Source organism: Pristiophorus japonicus, chromosome 1, assembly GCF_044704955.1.
Source record: "Pristiophorus japonicus isolate sPriJap1 chromosome 1, sPriJap1.hap1, whole genome shotgun sequence".
Taxonomy (NCBI): Eukaryota; Metazoa; Chordata; class Chondrichthyes; family Pristiophoridae; genus Pristiophorus; species Pristiophorus japonicus.
Window position 1 is genome coordinate 62,873,288 of NC_091977.1, and position 6,804 is coordinate 62,880,091.

The following is a 6,804-nucleotide window of genomic DNA, read 5'->3' on the forward strand; positions in this document are numbered from 1 at the left end:
TGAAGGATAGTAGATGCCTGTGTGTGGATTTTTTTAACGAATGGTGGCCGTTGCACACCAGTGACCACATGGGCTTGACCGAGCAAGGATTGACCAAGATGACTGGAGACCAGTTCTGCTGCACGGACCTAGTGCGTGCACATATCGTAGTGTGGGCTGACCCATGCTGCCCCTGGGCCCCCTCTCCTCTTCTGGGCCCCGATCACATCCCTCTACAATCTCTCGTCGCTCCTTCGTCCCGACCTCGCCGCTCCTGCAATACCTGCCCACGCTCCAATCACCGACCTGGATCTTGGTGACGTCCCTTTTCCCTGCCGTTGCTCTCCTGCTCCAGCACGTGAGGGTGTAGAGGTACGTGTGTGCCAGACTGTTGCCGGTCAATTCATAGAATAGAGAACCATGAGCATACTAACCTCATTTTGTAGACCGAATGAATTAAAAAAAGGTTTGTGAGAGATTAGTGGTGAAAGATTAACTGATTCCATCTATTTAAAGAAAAAAACCTCCCAAGAGGCTGCAGTGAAACATTCTTTCCAACTGCTGTTAGATTATGATTTTGGGAGCAGGGAACTTCAAAGCACTATTTGTGTTTCGCAAACTAATCAGTTTGACCTCCAGGTAAGTCTGGGTGTTGACACGGAGGCCTGTTCCGTGCGTCCACCTCATGATGTGAAATCCTGTTGTGACACGTTTTTTTCATATGTTTCAAAAATATATACTTTATTCATTAAAAAATTGTCTCACTACATTTGAATAACGTCAAAATTCAGTACAATACATTTGAATACGGTCTGAAAAGCAGTGCAATACAATCCACAAATTGTGTAAAATACTGCACAAATTAAATGCAGCACATGGTACTCAATTTACAGAGAATTTTATATTTCAACATTAATGGCACATAGAGCCGTGGTGGGGTGGGGGTTATATTGGTTCCAGCCCCTCAGTGTACAGTAGTGTAACAAGTGCAAAGGGAAGTGTATCCGCCTCCAGCGACTGATAGACCACGTTGCGGAATTGGAGCTGAGGGTGGATTCACTCTGGAGCATCCACGATGCTGAGAATGATGTGAATAGCACGTTTATTGAGTTAGTCTTACCGCAGGTGAAGGGTCCACAGCCAGATAGGGAATGGAAGACCAGCAGGAAGAGCAGTGCATGGAAGATAATGCAGGGGTCCCCTGCGGTCATCCCCCTGCAGTCATCCCCCTGCAAAACAGATACACCGTTTTGAGAACTGTTCAGGGGATGGCAGCAGCAGCCAAGTTCATGGCACTGTGGCTGGCTCTGCTGCACAGGAGGGCAGGAAAAAGAGTGGGAGAGCGATAGTGATAGGGGATTCGATTGTAATGGGAATAGATAGGCGTTTCTGCGGCCGCAACCGAGACTCCAGGATGGTATGTTGCCTCCCTGGTGCAAGGGTCAGGGATGTCTCGGAGCGGGTACAGGACATTTTGAAAAGGGAGAGTGAACAGCCAGTTGTCGTGGTGCACATTGGTACCAACGATATAGGTTTTAAAAAAAAAAAGGGATGAGGTCCTAGGAGATGAATTTAAGGAGCTAGGAACTAAATTAAAACGTAGGACCTCAAAAGTAGTAATCTCAGGATTGCTACCAGTGCCACATGCTAGTCAGAGTAGGAATCGCAGGATAGCTCAGATGAATACGTGGCTTGAGCAGTGGTGCAGCAGGGAGGGGTTCAAATTCCTGGGGCATTGGAACCGGTTCTGAGGGAGGTGGAACCAGTACAAACCGGACGGTCTGCACCTGGGCAGGACCAGAACCAATGTTTGCTAGTGCTGTTGGGGAGGAGTTAAACTAATATGGGAACCAATGCAGGGAGACAGAGGGAAACAAAAAGGAGGCAAAAGCAAAAGACAAAGGAGATAAGGAAAAGTTGAGGGCAGAGAAACCCAAGACAAAGAACAAAGGGCCACTGTACAGCAAAATTCTAAAAGGACAAAGGGTGTTAAAAAAAAAAACAAGCCTGAAGGCTTTGTGTCTTAATGCAAGGAGTATCCGCAATAAGGTGGATGAATTAACTGTGCAAATAGATGTTAACAAATATGATGTGATTGGGATTACGGAGACGTGGCTCCAGGATGATCAGGGCTGGAAACTCAACATCCAGGAGTATTCAACATTCAGGAAGGATAGAATAAAAGGAAAAGGAGGTGGGGTAGCATTGCTGGTTAAAGAGGAGATTAATGCAATAGTTAGGAAAGACATTAGCTTGGATGATGTGGAATCTATATGGGTAGAGCTGCAGAACACCAAAGAGCAAAAAACGTTAGTGGGAGTTGTGTACAGACGTCCAAACAGCAGTAGTGATGTTGGGGAGGGCATCAAACAGGAAATTAGGGGTGCATGCAATAAAGGTGCAGCAGTTATAATGGGTGACTTTAATATGCACATAGATTGGGCTAGCCAAACTGGAAGCAATACAGTGGAGGAGGATTTCCTGGAGCGCATAAGGGATGGTTTTCTAGACCAATATGTCGAGGAACCAGCTAGGGGGGAGGCCATCTTAGACTGGGTGTTGTGTAATGAGAGAGGATTAATTAGCAATCTCATTGTGCGAGGCCCCTTGGGGAAGAGTGACCATAATATGGTGGAATTCTGCATTAGGATGGAGAATGAAACAGTTAATTCAGAGACCATGGTCCAGAACTTAAAGAAGGGTAACTTTGAAGGTATGAGGCGTAAATTGGCTAGGATAGATTGGCGAATGATACTTAAGGGGTTGACTGTGGATGGGCAATGGCAGACATTTAGAGACCGCATGGATGAACTACAACAATTGTACATTCCTGTCTGGCGTAAAAATAAAAAAGGGAAGGTGGCTCAACCGTGGCTATCAAGGGAAATCAGGGATAGTATTAAAGCCAAGGAAGTGGCATACAAATTGGCCAGAAATAGCAGCGAACCTGGGGACTGGGAGAAATTTAGAACTCAGCAGAGGAGGACAAAGGGTTTGATTAGGGCAGGGAAAATGGAGTACGAGAAGAAGCTTGCAGGGAACATTAAGGCGGATTGCAAAAGTTTCTATAGATATGTAAAGAGAAAAAGGTTAGTAAAGATAAACGTAGGTCCCCTGCAGTCAGAATCAGGGGAAGTCATAACGGGGAACAAAGAAATGGCAGACCAATTGAACAAGTACTTTGGTTCGGTATTCACTAAGGAGGACACAAACAACCTTCCGGATATAAAAGGGGTCAGAGGGTCTAGTAAGGAGGAGGAACTGAGGGAAATCTTTATTAGTCGGGAAATTGTGTTGGGGAAATTGATGGGATTGAAGGCCGATAAATCCCCAGGGCCTGATGGACTGCATCCCAGAGTACTTAAGGAGGTGGCCTTGGAAATAGCAAATGCATTGACAGTCATTTTCCAACATTCCATTGACTCTGGATCAGTTCCTATCAAGTGGAGGGTAGCCAATGTAACCCCACTTTTTTAAAAAAGGGAGAGAGAAAACAGGGAATTATAGACCGGTCAGCCTGACCTCAGTAGTGGGTAAAATGATGGAATCAATTATTAAGGATGTCATAGCAGCGCATTTGGAAAAAGGTGACATGATAGGTCCAAGTCAGCATGGATTTGTGAAAAGGAAATCATGCTTGACAAATCTTCTGGAATTTTTTGAGGATGTTTCCTGTAAAGTGGACAAAGTTGATGTGGTATATTTGGACTTTCAGAAGGCTTTCGACAAGGTCCCACACAAGAGGTTAATGTGCAAAGTTAAAGTACATGGGATTGGGGGTAGTGTGCTGATGTGGATTGAGAACTGGTTGTCAGACAGGAAGCAAAGAGTAGGAGTAAATGGGTACTTTTCAGAATGGCAGGCAGTGACGAGTGGGGTACCGCAAGGTTCTGTGCTGGGGCCCCAGCTGTTTACATTGTACATTAATGATATAGACGAGGGGATTAAATGTAACTCCAAATTTGCGGATGACACTAAGTTGGGTGGCAGTGTGAGCTGCGAGGAGGATGCTATGAGGCTGCAGAGTGACTTGGATAGGTTAGGTGAGTGGGCAAATGCATGGCAGATGAAGTATAATGTGGATAAATGTGAGGTTATCCACTTTGGTGGTAAAAACAGAGAGACAGACTATTATCTGAATGGTGACAGATTAGGAAAAGGGGAGGTGCAATGAGACCTGGGTGTCATGGTACATCAGTCATTGAAGGTTGGCATGCAGGTACAGCAGGCGGTTAAGAAAGCAAATGGCATGATGGCCTTCATAGCGAGGGGATTTGAGTACAGGGGCAGGGAGGTGTTGCTACAGTTGTACAGGGCCTTGGTGAGGCCACACCTCGTGTATTGTGTAAAGTTTTGGTCTCCTAACTTGAGGAAGGACATTCTTGCTATTGAGGGAGTGCAGCGAAGATTCACCAGACTGATTCCTGGGATGGTGGGACTGACCTATCAAGAAAGACTGGATCAACTGGGCTTGTATTCACTAGAGTTCAGAAGAATGAGGGCCCTCATAGAAACGTTTAAAATTCTGATGGGTTTAGACAGGTTAGATGCAGGAAGAATGTTCCCAATGTTGGGGAAGTCCAGAACCAGGGGTCACAGTCGAAGGATAAGGGGTAAGCCATTTAGGACCGAGATGAGGGGAGAAACTTCTTCACCCAGAGAGTGGTGAACCTGTGGAATTCTCTACCACAGAAAGTAGTTGAGGCCAATTCACTAAATATATTCAAAAGGGAGTTAGATGAAGTCCTTACAATGGGGGATCAAGGGGTATGGGGAGAAAGCAGGAAGGGGGTACTGAAGTTGCATGTTCAGCCATGAACTCATTGAATGGCGGTGCAGGCTAGAAGGGCTGAATGGCCTACTCCTGCACCTATTTTCTATGTTTCTATGAGACAGAGGGAAACAAAAAGGAGACAAAAGCAAAAGACAGAAAGGAGATGAGTAAAAGTGGAGGGCAGAGAAACCCAAGGCAAAAAACAAAAAGGGCCACAATATAAAGGGGCTGCAGGAGGGGTGAAAACTAAAAATCATGGATTTAAAAACGTATTAAAACACTCTACCTAAACGCACACAGCATTCGAAATAAAGTAAATGAGTTGACGGCACAAATCATTACAAATGGGTATGATTTGGTGGCCATTACAGAAACGTGGTTGCAGGGTGGCCAAGACTGGGAATTAAACATACAAGGGTATCTGACGATTCGGAAAGATAGACAAGAAGGGAAAGGAGGTGGGGTAGCTCTGTTAATAAAGGATGATAGGGCAGTTGTGAGAGATGATATTGGCTCCAATGAACAAAATATTGAATCATTGTGGGTGGAGATTAGAGATAGTAAGGGGAAAAAGTCACTGGTGGGCTTAGTTTATAGGCCCCCATATAATAATTGCATGGTGGGGCAGGCAATAATCAAGGGAATAATGGAGGCATGTGAAAAAGGAACGGCAGTTATCATGGCAGATTTTATCCTACATATCGATTGGTCAAATCAAATCGCACGGGGTAGCCTGGAGGAGGAATTCATAGAATGCATACGGGATTGTTTCTTAGAACAGTATGTTACAGAACCTGCAAGGGAGCAAGCTATCTTAGATCTGGTCCTCGAATGAGACAGGAATAATAAACGATCTCCGAGTAAAAGATCCTCTCAGAATGAGTGATCACAGTATGGTTGAATTTGTAATATAGATTGAGGGTGAGGAAGTAGTGTCTCAAACGAGCATACTGTGTTTAAACAAAGCGGACAACAGTGGGATGAGGGCAGAGTTGGCTAAAGTAGACTGGGAACATAGACTAAATGGTGGCACAATTGAGGAACAGTGGAGGACTTTTAAGGAGCTCTTTCATAGTGCTCACAAAAATATATTCCAGTGAAAAAGAAGGGCGGTAAGAGAAGGGATAACCAGCTGTGGATAACCAAGGAAATTAAGGAGAGTATCACATTAAAATCCAATGCATATAAGGTGGCCAAGGTTAGTGGGAAACTAGAAGATTGGGAAAATTTTAAATGACAGCAAAGAATGACTAAGAAAGCAATAAAGAAAGGAAACACAGATTACGAAGGTAAACTTGCGCAAAACATAAAAACGGATAGTAAAAGCTTTTACAGATATATAAAATGGAAAAGAGTGACTAAAGTAAATGTTGGTCCCTTTGAAGATGAAAAGGGGGATTTAATAATGGGAAATGTGGAAATGGCTGAGACCTTAAACAATTATTTTGCTTCGGTCTTCACAGTGGAAGACACAGAAACCATGCCAGAAATTGCTGATCACAGGAATGTGGGAAGGGAGGACCTGGAGACAATCACTATCACTAGTGGGGTAGTGCTGGACAGGCTAATGGGACTCGAGGTAGACAAATCCCCTGGTCCTGATGAAATGCATCCCAGGGTATTAAGAGATGGCGGAAGTTATAGCAGATGCATTCGTTATAATCTACCAAAATTCTTTGGACTCTGGGGAGGTACCAGCGGATTGGAAAGCAGCGAATGTAATGCCTCTGTTTTAAAAAAAAAAGGGGGCAGACAAAAGGCAGGTAACTATAGGCCGGTTAGTTTAACATCTGTAGTGGGGAAAATGCTTGAAACTATCATTAAGGAAGAAATAGCGGGACATCTCGATCGGAATAGTGCAATCAAGCAGACACAGCATAAATTCATGAAGGGGAAATCATGTTTAACTAATTTACTGGAATTCTTTCAGGATATAACGAGCATGGTGGATAGAGGTGTACCGATGGATGTGGTGTATTTAGATTTTCAAAAGGCATTCGATAAGGTGCCACACAAAAGGTTACTGCAGAAGATAAAGGTACGCGGAGTCA